Source organism: Saccostrea echinata, unplaced genomic scaffold, assembly GCF_033153115.1.
Source record: "Saccostrea echinata isolate AGI-Se365-2 ecotype Australia unplaced genomic scaffold, CSIRO_AGI_Sech_v1 ptg000029l, whole genome shotgun sequence".
Taxonomy (NCBI): Eukaryota; Metazoa; Mollusca; class Bivalvia; order Ostreida; family Ostreidae; genus Saccostrea; species Saccostrea echinata.
The window spans coordinates 7,805,096-7,818,130 of record NW_026889778.1 but is presented as its reverse complement, the minus strand read 5'-3'; positions in this window follow the sequence as shown (position 1 = coordinate 7,818,130).

The window sequence follows — 13,035 nt, the reverse complement described above, 5'->3', positions numbered from 1 at the left end:
TCTACTTTGAAACCGAATGATATTCAGTTACCAGACAAACTTATATTTTTAAATACTATGAAAATATTCAACAATGGACCATGTAGACTGACAATTGCAGTAAAGACAGACTGAAATCTCTTTTGGAGGATTGTTGGAAACAGGTATTGATATAATGACAAATAGTTATTTCTGATAATTTCAATTAAATTATTTATTTGAGGGTTATGGAACCATATTTCCTTTGATTGTCAGATTCTATATATCGCAGTCATACTATCTATGGATACCATTTTTTCTATGCAGGCAAATGCATGAACTATCAGTCTATCATGCTTATAGTAAATAGAAAAGCTGACCACCTTACATTTATTTACAGCTTTTTAAGAAGCTACAAAAGCAGGCGACTCATGCGTTTCTTGGAACACTCTAGTTTATGCAATGCCATGCACCTTTACCGCTTAATTATTATCCGGAAAATTATAATAATTTGCGTTCGTATCTTACACAGTTCCAGGTTGGGGAGTACCTATTTTAAGCTCTTTTATATAATCATAAATTAATAATTATCTGATGAGGAATGAAAATGAAATTGAAACATAATAACAACAGTTAAGAGTTAGTTTAAGCAAGTTTTTAAAATATTTTTCTCATGATTTTATACACGTTATCATTAAAGAAATATTTTACTCAACTAATAAAGAAATAACGTCTCATTTCCCTATGTGCATTTTCTAACACAACTACAAATAGATCGACCACTGCTGCGGTCGATGATAAATAAGAGAAGTTGAATAAAGATAGAAAAGTTGAATTCTTCACGTTTATCATAAAGTTTTGTTGTTAGGTTACCATTAACATCTTTTTCTAGTAAAATATCCAAATATGAAACAGATGTGTTAGACTCTGTGGTATATTTTATTTCGAGTTCGAAGGGATTTATCGAATCGATGTAGGAATGAAAATGAATATTGTTAATTTATTAAACATCGCCGATACATCGTGAATTGAAGGTCAGAGCTAATTCTTTTCATGTAGACATTTTTGAAAAAAATCTGCTTCATATGAAGACAAAAATATGTAGGTCTGGTAATAGCGGGGTGCAATTGGTACCCATGAGAATTCCGACAGATTTTTGAAAAACTTGATCTCCAAAAACTACACAGATATTGTCAATCAGAAACTCAGACATCTTTTTAATATCAATTTGAAGTACTTGTGTGTTCAATCAGAATGTTTTTAATGACCAGTGACAAGGTAGGTAAATTTACGAGTTCCATTTTTATTGAAAAAGCAGCTGTCTATGATGTCAAAAAGCCTGGACTTAATTTAACTTATCGTGAGGAATAGTTGTATAGAGTGTTGAAAAGTCGTACGTATTGATTTTGATAAAATTTTGCGATTTCAAATTGTCTAAAAGTTCCTTGGAGTTTTTAAGTATCCACATCTGATTTATACCATTATTATATTGTTGAATATATTGTTGAACAGTACTCCTGAAGTTTCTCCTTCACTGTTGTCAGTATTGCACTTATTCAAAATTTGCCCTGTACCAAAATTGTATAACTCATGGTCCCTGATTCAGGCCCCAGCGCTGAGCTGAGTTGTTTCTATTAATATTGAAATTATTATTATTATTATTTTTTAAATTTTGATAATCTTCATTACTTCTGGTCATGTAGCAGACAAAGTGTTTGCACAATTATGATTCTTATTTATTTATTTTTATAACGTACTTGACTTTTCGCATGCGGATATTGTTTCTGCTTTTACTCCATTTTCTCACCCTGACAGCATTTTATTTTTTTAAGTTTTAAAGAACTTTAATTAAAGAAGTTTCATTAGATCGCAGTTACGCCTAAAATTATCATTTACTTGAAAATGGGGCTTCCCATCATGATTTGATGAAAATGTTCTCAAAGAGTCTTTCATTTTCCCTGTATAGAGTATTTTCAATATATGAATGCTCGCCAAACGGCATTCTTACCATATATATTTGCTGCACAGTCCGTAACCAAATTAAGCACTCACTTCTTACAGCTATTAAGCTTACGATATATCAAGTTTAGACATAAAGTTGATGCTAATTTAGCTTTAAAAAGGAGTTTCATGTACTCATCCGACATAAAAATACATGTAATATTCATAGCCATTTTTAAAAAAAGAAAAGTAATATACATGTTTAAGTTAATTGTAAGGTCAATATGACCATTGGTAATTGATGAACCTGAATTTAGACAATCAGTTCTACCGTTTGACGAGTCAGGTATTCGTTATCATCCATTTAAATTTTTATTGGTGAAACACGTATATATAAATCTTTTCATAGTAACTAAGGTAGACATACATCTAATACTTTCGATTTGCATTTCATGGAAAAAAGTTAAAACAAATATCCATAAATATTTTTAGGAGGTATGAATTTATATCCAGTTTCTAACTAGTCTTCATGCTATATATAAAGTTTTTTTATGATAAGGCAAATTTTCACCGTCTAAGAATGTGCATAGTTTTGTATTCCTTCATATACAGGCCCGTAGAACGCAAGGGGGGACTTTTTCTGAGTATAGTATTTTGTTATAGTAAATTTTCCGTTATATGCTGATTGCCCCCCCCCCCCCCCACACTTTTTGTTGCTGTAAGGTCGAGCACTGGCAAATTCCAGGATTTGGACAATTAATAAGTTGTTTTTTTTTTGCTTGTGAGATTATTTTGGGAAGTCCCCCTCACTTTTTGATCAGTTTAGGTTTTTTTAATTGCTTGTCAGATTTTCTTGGGAAGTTGGCCCCCACCACACTTTTGAAACCGTTGCTATAGACCTGATATAGGCATAATACATCATCCTCTCAATGTCAGGGGTCAGGCATGAGTCAACTCGTGGCTGTGAGACTTCGGAGTCCCAAAGCCATGAGTGGACTCAGGAATCCATGAGGTTATTGTATATTGATATAATTATGTGACGTATATATTTTGATGGATTTAAAGGGTTCTAAGTTTTCGACTTGTCCATTTATGAGTAGCATAGGCAATTGACGATCTAAAGTTACATATGAATGATCTAAGGGGAATATGTATGAATCCTCCCCCTCCCTCCCCCAGGGGCCACTTGTTTAGGATGCTGTTCATACAGTACAGAGTTTGACTGATCTATTAACATGATTAATTAACTCACCAATAACGAATTAGTGTCCTGGTGATCACAATTCTCGATCTTGTTGGGAATCGCTGCGCTACACGATTTAATCGTATTCTTTTTCCTTTTGCTTCTTGGCATTGCCTTTATCCAAAAAGAAAAAAAAACACAGAGTAAATATATGTGATTCTATCTTGTATGAAATCACGTGATAAATATTTTAATGTTTATCCCCCCCCCCCCCCCTTTGCCATTTACCTTCACTTGTCTTTTAGTTGTTATTTCTGAAATGTGATAGTTTTAAATAAGTTTTTGATTGAATAACTGTAGATGGTCCTATATATCCAATCCTAAGATACCTAACACAGCCCAGCACTTTTTGGAATGTGGCATTGAAAACAGTGAGAGAAACTGTAAATTTTTCTGCCATACTTGCGACCAACAGGTGTGTAAACAATTCAAAAATGAACATCTGAGGTGTCCAGAAACAAAACACCATGAACTGGTTCTATACCAATACGAGAAAGACAAGTTCCTGATAAGAAAGACAAGATCCAAGATTTATTTCTTAGACTATTAGTGGCCTGATGTTGTCAAGAAAAAAAACTTTCAAAGATTTTCTCTAGATACCTTATTATTTATGGCTCTCAATTATGCCCAACCTTGGCTCATACATTCACGTTTCTCTTTAGGAAAAGGGAGTTTGCCTTATTGGAACAAGCTTGAATTCCTTTTATTCAAGAAAAGTTTTAGCACAGGTTGGTTGAAATATACATTTAGCACATATATAGGGGTTTAGATTTATAATTAAACAGGGACAATTCTTCCCATCATTATTTGAAGAAAATGTTTTCAAATAGTCTTATTTTTCCCAGTATAGAGTATTTTCAATATATGAGTGCTCGCAAAACGGCATTCTTATTAAGCACTCACTTATTACAGTTTTTAAGCTTACGATATATCAAGATAAGAAGTTGATGCTAATTTAATTTTAAAAAGAAGTTTCATGTAAATTCTTCTCATCTGACATAAAAATGATACTAATAGCCTTTTTTTTTTTTTTTTTTTTTATTATTATTATTATAAAAAAGTAATATACATGTTTAAGTTAATTGTAAGTGCAAGATGACCATTGGTAATTGATTAGGAAAGAAAATGTATATCTTTTTGAAAGGCAAATCATCTATTAAAAAAAAAAGAAAAGAAAGAAAACGTAGTATGATAAAAATCCTTAAAATCAATAGACAGTATCATTAAACCTTATGGAAAATATTGTGTAAGAGCTTTAGGCTACCTTGAATTTTCAGTATAGATCTTTGGTTAAGATCACTACTTTATCATTGAGGTTTAAAATAAATATAGTAACTTACCTCATTTACTCTTACTTTGAGATTTATCTTCATTCTTATTTATTTGTTTTTATATAGGAAATGATTAATTTGTTATTCTTCCTTCCTAAATCACATTACAACCTTTGCCGTTAAAAAATGCCACTAAAACAGGTTATTTATGCCATATTAAAAGATAATGTATAGTTTTTCCATACTAAAACATCATCGTTTGGCTTTTATATGGCGTGTAAAACGTTGCTTTATTCGATAATCTTGTGATGTATATTCAATATCTTGTGATGTATATTCAAAATCTTGTGATGTATGTAAGAAATCTTGTGATGTATATTCAAAATCTTGTGATGTATGTTCAAAATCTTGTGATGTGTATTCAATATCTTGTGATGTATATTCAAAATCTTGTGATGTATGTGCAAAATCTTGTTATGTATATTCAAAATCTTGTTATGTATGTTCTATAATCTTGTGATGTATGTGCTATATCTTGTTATGTATATTCAAAATCTTGTGATGTATATTCAAAATCTTGTGATGTATGTTCTATAATCTTGTGATGTATGTGCAAAATCTTGTTATGTATATTCAAAATCCTGTAATGTATGTTCTATAATCTTGTCATGTATATGCAATAATTGCATTGTGGGTAATATTCGAGATATTGAATATACATCACAAGATTTTGAACATACATCACAAGATTTTGAATATACATCACAAGATTATCGAATAAAGCAAAGTTTTACACGCCATACTTTTACAATAAGTTAATTCCGTACTAGATGAAAAAAAGCTAAATACAAAAGATAAATGGTTTTTAGTCGGGGAAAAATGACGAGTGACACAATATTTGAGGGTTTACGGACACTTCTGTGTTTTGTAGTGTCCGTATAGCCATGTATGTGGATATAAATTAGAATTCATTAAAACATATCGTCAATGTAGTAGGTATTTACCTTCTAACTGAGGAATGAAAAAGGGGGCAACCACTTGATGAACGTTATCAAAACTAAATTATAACAACTGGTTATGGACCCTACATTTTTTCTTTTCCTAACATTTTTGAAAATAAATTTGGTAAAAAAAAAAAAAGAAAAAGAAGGCATCTATACATTATAATGTATTAATTATGTTTCCTCCAAGGACTACAACTTCTGAGCCATGAATTTGATCATTATCAAATACACGAAAGTACATACTACACTCCCCCCCCCCCCCCCGAAAAAAAAAAAAAAAAAAAAAAAAAAATATATATATATATATATATATATATATATATATATATATATATATATATATATATATATATATATAATTAAATGGTAAATTTTCAAATGCCACTTATATAACGAACCAACCTTTTTGCCTTTTTATGAATATTTTCAATTATTTAATTTCATCATTTAATTTCAACTGAACAAACACCAAAAATTGATAAATTTTCTATCTTTTCACATACACACAAGCTTCATCTTTTTTTTATTTCAAAGTCTTAAAAATGCTTTCATGAGGAAAAAGTACAAGTTTTGAAGTGAAACAGCATAATAAATGAGTCTTTGCAGAACAGTAAATTTGAAAACTATTTATCAAAGAGCCGAAGATTTTTTCCTAGAACTTCTTCATTTGTATCTCAATATAATGATTTCACATTCAAAGTAATTATCTCTCTGACAAGTAAAAATGTATTAAATTACTTCATATAACAGGAAAAGCATAGTTCATACCACGATTTTTTTTCTAGATCGATTTTCTGCAATTGTGTTTTATTTCATAATGCGTTAATAATATCAACGGATCTGAAGGGGAAAAACCTCAGGAACGAACCTCTTTAAATTGCATGATATCTTTGATATTTTTTAAACAATCAATTCCATCGTTTGACTAGTCGAGTTTTTTTTTAACGTCCATTTAAATTTTTATTGGCGAAACGTGTACAAATCTGTTCACAGTAACTATGGTAGGTATACACATTATACTTTCGATTTGCATTTTATGGGGAAAAAGTTAAAACGATCCCTAGATATTTTTACGCGGTATAAATTTATATTCAGTATCTATGCAAACAGTTGAACTATGGTCTTTATTCTATAATAATTTTTTATGTTAAGACAAATTTCCATTGTCTTATAATATATATTTTTGTACACTGTATTCCTTAATATAGGCTAATATATCATCCTCTCAACATCAGAGGTCTGGAATACGTCCACCCGTGGCCGTGGGACCACAGAGTCCCAAGGCCACGAGTGAGCCCAGGCCAAGGAATCCATGAGGTTGTAATGATGATACATGTAAAAATATAATTATGTGACTAACAATTTTGACGGATTTAATGGGTTGTAAGTTTTGGACCAGCCCATTTCTGAATAGCATAGGCAATTTTGAAATGTTTTTGTACCTCAGACAATATCTTTTTCACATAAACAACTTTAGTAATATTCCTGCCTTTTTTAATTGGAATTTGAGCGACTATCCCGACTACCCCGTTAGAATAAAAAAAAATAGATTGTATAGAAAACCTTCCTTACTGTTTTGCCACGTTTAGCAATGGTAGGTCGTTTACTTTGTTTAGTGAGCCATATTTTGTTTCCCAGTTTTCTCTCAGGTTCATAAAAATGTAGCCAAGTTTCATCCCCGTAACAATTTCATACAAACGTCTTTTATCACATTTTCTGTAATTTTTCAATAGAAATTTGCAATCGCTTTCTTTTTTGCTCATCATTTAAAATGTGTGGGATCCACCTCGCAGATACTTTCCTGACTCCTAAACGGTCTTTCAAAATCTTAAAAATGCTACCCTATGAAATGTTCAGCTTCTTAACAATCTGGTTCACGGTCACTCTGCCGTCTCTGTCGATAATGTTTTTTACTGCTGCAACTAATTTCTCATTGATAACTGATCTAGGCCATGTTTGATATTTTCAACTGAAACCCTACCAAGTTTTAAATGCTTTATCCATTGATAAACGGTGTTGAAAGATGCAACAGAGAGCATATAATGACACGAGTTCTTTTAAAATTTCTTTTCCTGTAATATTCATTGGAAAACGATATTTGATATACGACCTGATGTTCAAAATGTCCTTTCGGGACTTTCCTTCTGTCTTCATGTTAACGGTGTCCTCAGGGTGGGTCCGAAAAAGATGCTTATTTTGAAAATTGCTTTATAAATAGGTTGTGACTACGTGTCAAATCAATAGTATGGAAGACAATAAACATTTCAAGAGATGTTCCAATTCAATCAAGTGTAAAATTTAAAAGGAGTACATTTAGTGTCATTTTTTAGTGAATAGCCCTCGTATATCCCTGTAAGCTTGAAATAAAACATCCACAGAGTCTGACACATCTGTTTCATATTTGGATATTTTTCAAGAAAAAGACGTTAATGGTAACCTAACAACAAAGCTTTATGATAAATGTGGATACTTCAACTTTTCAATCGTCAAGTTCCCTTACTTATGCAGCAATATACCCTTATCACCTGCATACGTGATTTATATCCCAGTTGATTCGATACGCAAGAGCATGCTCTACGTATGTACAATTTCTGAAAACGAGGTAAGTTGTTGACAGACAAGTTGATGAAACAAGGATATCATTTCGTAAGTTCCATGATCGATACAATGACCTCGTCAGCAAATACAATATATTAGTACTGTCACGGTAGCTCAGTTTGTAGAGCGCTCGCTCCGTGATCGGAAGGTCGTGTGTTCGAATCACGGTCGTGACTGACCAAAGTCGATAAAAAATAGGCAGCAACTCCTCCTTCGCCAAGCGCTCGGTACTTTGAAGAGAAAGTTGTGGGTCCTTCGGATGAGACCATAAAACCGAGGCCTCGTGTCACGGTAGGCGTTGGCACGATAAGGAACCCTCACTGCTCAATGGCTCTGAGTGCCAAGTAAAGGACTAAATTTGAAGACCTTCACCGGTATAGTGACGTCTCTATACGAGTGAAAAGTTCCGAATGGGACATTAAACAACATACAATCAATCAATCAATATATCATTAAGTCAAATGCTGACTGATGTTTTTCATACTAATTGTTAGGCCTTTATTGACTCACTGAATTTTCTACGGACTTCCCGATCATAACAAGGAGCAAACGGTGGGTGTGACCGGTCGGCAATGGATGCTCACTCCTCCATGGCACCTGACCCCACCTCTGATGTTTTAGAGGTCCGTGTTTGCTCTGCTCCTGATTTGTATTGTTTAAATGGCCTTTTGAGCTTGAAAACTGTTCGTTATCTCTATACATATTTCACCTTTTAAAAATAGTTTCCTGTATAAATCTATACAAAAAAGTCTGACATTTTCAATGTTTAACTGTTTTACTGTCAAAAAATCGATGTTGGACTGCGGAGTGAGATACTGAACCTGTCGATGAGATATTGGACCTTTATGACTTTTTCACAGTGTAGGCGGAATCAGCCATATATCTTATTTGCATTCGTTGGTGTTCCACAGATATGGAATTAACATATTATTCCAAACATGGAACCCAGCGCAAGATATGTCAAAATAAAAAGTAAAAGGTATTCCTTGTAATAAAGGATGATTTGGCTGTGTTCTCTCGCAAACTGCGTTTTGTCGGCCTACAGATTATGTTCTTAGGTTCGACAAAACGCATGTTGCCCGCCCTCGAACCCAGTCAATAAATGTTTTTTTTTTTTACCTTGGTCCTGCTCGCCGTTTTTCATAAAATATTAAGATTGATTGATTGATCCCTGACAAAAAAGTATTATAGTAAACTATAGTTTTCTATGGTTAACTATATAGTTTACTATAGTATCAAAGTTTTAACTATAGTAAATCAAAGTTTTTACTATAGTAATCAAGGTATATTTACTGTGAATTTCAGATCGTTTTATTTATTCTTTTAAATTCATACAAGCAATTTTTTTTTTAATATTTAAACATTTAAAAGGAAATTTTACTTGTATATTTCCATATTATTTCAAAAATGTACATCATTGGTATGCAATTTAAGAAAAATTAAAGCTCTAAAATTTCATGAAGTTCTGGAGTAAAGTTTCAAAGTAAATCAAAGTATCAAAATATTTACCATAGTTAACTATAGTAAATTTTTGTTAGGGATTGTTTTTTGTTTTACGTCCCGTTCGAAAATTTTTCATTCATATAGAGACGTCACCATTTACCGGTGAAGGGCTTCGAATTTAGATCTTTACTCAAGGAAAATGAGCAGTGAGGGTTCTTTATCATCTACCGTGACACAGGGCCTCGGTTTTTAAGGTCTCATTCGAAGGACCCACAACAACTTTCACTTCAATGTGCCCAGCGCTCGGCGAAGGAACAGTTGCTACCTATTTTTTATCGACTTCACAGGTGCTTGGGGACTGGAACCCCCCCCCCCCCAACGTTCCGTACCCCAAGGAATCTTTAACTTTTTTTTAAAATAAAATATTTTACTTTGACACATTCGCAAAGTATTACAACTGAAAAATCCAAAATATAATCTAAAACTATAGCCTTTTATAAAAATTCACACTCTCTGATATCAAAGAGTGTGAATTTTTATGAAAGGCTAGTTATATATATATATATATATATATATATATATATATATATATATATATATATATATATATATATATATATATATATATATATATATATATATATATATTCGAATTGGAAATAAAGTATTCGGATGTAATAGGAATACTCCAAATGACTGTATCATATCGTCATATGCAAAGAAACTCCGAGAATCGAATCTCTGGCCGCAATGTTGATTATTATAACGCTTCAACGTCTTCGTGATGAGTTTTTTGGCTTAAGGGCAGATGATAAAAACCTTTTAGCTCACCTGAGCTGAAAGCTCAAGTGAGCTTTCCTGATCACATTTTTTCTGTAGTCAGTCCGTCCGTCTTTCCGTCTATTAACTTTTTACATTTTCGACTTTTTCTCCAGAACCACTTTGCCAATTTCAACCAAACTTGCTACAAAGTATATTTGGGAAAAGGGAAATCAAGTTTGTTCAAATGAAGGGTCATACTCTCTTTCAACTAGAGATAATTAAGAATTATTGAAAATTTGGTGGCATCATTATAAAATCTTTAAATCTCAAGAACCACATTGCCACAAGTTGAAACTAATGTGAAACTTTCATAAATAGTGTAGATTCAAGTTTCTTCAAATCATGACCCCTGGAGGTTGGGTTAGGCCACAATGACCCCGGAAGTAGGGCGGGCCACAATTGAAGATCAAACTTTTACTTAAAGATATACATGAAAATTCTTTAAAAATCTCCCAAAGCCATGATAGGTAAAGAAATGTGGAAGCATCCTCAGTGTAGAGTGAAGATTGTTCAAATTATGCTCGCCTACCCCTCCTAGTTCCAAAACCTGAGACCTCTTATATTTTTTTTTTCAAACTTTTCAATACTGGATCGGTTTCTGCTCTTCTCTAGTCAAAGTTCTCAAGTGAGCGGCGTGGGCTATAAGTCACATTTTTAGATTGCTGTGCCCTTCATACAGTATAGAGTTGATTAACCTATTAATTCACCAATACCGCGCCAGTGTCCTGGTGATTACAGTTCACAATCTTGTTGAGCATCGCTGCGCTACGCGTTTTGATGCATTGCCGTTTATCCATATAAAAACACAGAGTAAATATCTTCGATTCCGTCTTGTAAGAAATCATATGACAAATATTTTGATATTTTTCCTCATTGATATTTTACTTTCACTTGTCTTTTATTTGTTATTTCCAAAGTGTGATAATTCTAATTAAGTTTGAATAACTGTAGATGACCCTATCCAATCCCAAGATACCCAGCACAGCCCAGCACTTTTTAGAATGTGGACTTGAAGACTGTGAGAGAAACTGTGAATTTTTCTGCAACACTTGTCACCAAAACATGTGTAAACAATGCAAAAAGGAGCATCTGAGGAGCCCAGAAGCAAAAAACCATGAGGTGGTTCTATACCCACTACGAGAAAGACAAATTCCAGGCAAGATCCAAGATTTATTAATAAGACTAGTAGTGGCCCTGATGTTGTCAAGAAAAAAATCTGGATAAAATTTCCCTAAATACATTACTACACATGGCTCTCAATTATGACCCCATCTTAGATCATACATTCAGGTATCTTCAAACCACGGGTTTGCACTACATAAGGATTATGCCAACTGTTAAAAATGTTCAAATTTTTTTGTTTTTTTTTTTAGCAATTTCACTTTCATACTCTTACTTAAAGCTTGAAGGATCAGTGGTTCAAGTGAAGATTTTCAATATTCACTATAAATATATCTTCTGGAAGAGGGAGGTGGGCCTTATTTAACTTTTAGCGCAGTTTGGTTGAGTAATGCATTTAGCATATTTATTGCGGATTGAATTTATAATCGAACAGGGACAACAGGTATTTCCAAAAATATTGTTTCTGAGGACTCAAGAACCAGACGAGAAGCAGAAAATACAGATATCAAAATTTCAACTAGTCAAGTAAGTTCAAATACTATCTTTACTGTTAATTGATGACAACTCGTGGAATATAACTGAGAGCTGGGTGGTTAGGTTCTTTATTGTGAATGCTGTTAATGAAATTACATGTAATATATGGATATATGATGAAAAAAAAACTTCCAGTGTTTTAAATGTATACAAGATGTAAAGACTTTCATTGATATATACATATAGAACATACAATCTGTGTATAAATATGAGATATCGATTCCTTAGTCTCCGAAAAGTATTAATTCTATTCCTGGGAGTGAGGAACGTGAAGACATAATCTATGAGACGTTTTACCACAAGAGCGGGAAGGAATTTCAATGTATGTACATGGATGGAATGAGATTATACTTAGATGACTGGGGATCAAAGGTAATCAGCAATGGAGAACACACCTTATTTGAATGTTCATCGATATGTATCATTTTTTTGCCCCGCCATGAATGTGGCCGAGACATACAATAGTGTTGTCATGTCTATTTTCTGTCCTTCCGTCCCTCTGTCAAACTTTGCATTTAGCTACATTTCAAAGAAACTTTTCAATATATTTTTATTAAACCTTATATGCTGATACATAATGGAGAGAGCTGTTCAACGTCATCGACAATTTTGACCTTGACCCTTTCCTTGAACTTAACCTCTCTTTTCTCAAAGTGTTTAGCTCAGTTTCAAAGAAACTATTCAAGATATTTTTATCAAACTTTATTTTCTGATACATATTGGTGAGAGCTATTCAACTTCATCAACATTTTTGACCTCTCCTATGACCTCGATTTTACTTTTCTTAAATCAGCAATTGGCTCAGTTTCAAAGAAACTATTTAAGGTATTTTTATCAAACTTCGTATGCTGGTACATATTGATGAAAGCTATTGAATTGCAGCAACATTTATTACTCTGACCTTTCCTTTGACCCCAACTTTAACTTTTTCAAATTTTTGTTCAAATTTGTGTTTAGCTCAGTTGTAAAAAAGAAATCAAGATATTTTCATCACACCTCATTTGCCGAAACATTTTGATGAGTGCCATTGAACTGCATCAATTTTTTTTTACCTTGACCTCTCCTCTGACATTGACCTCAATTTTCTTCAATTTGCATT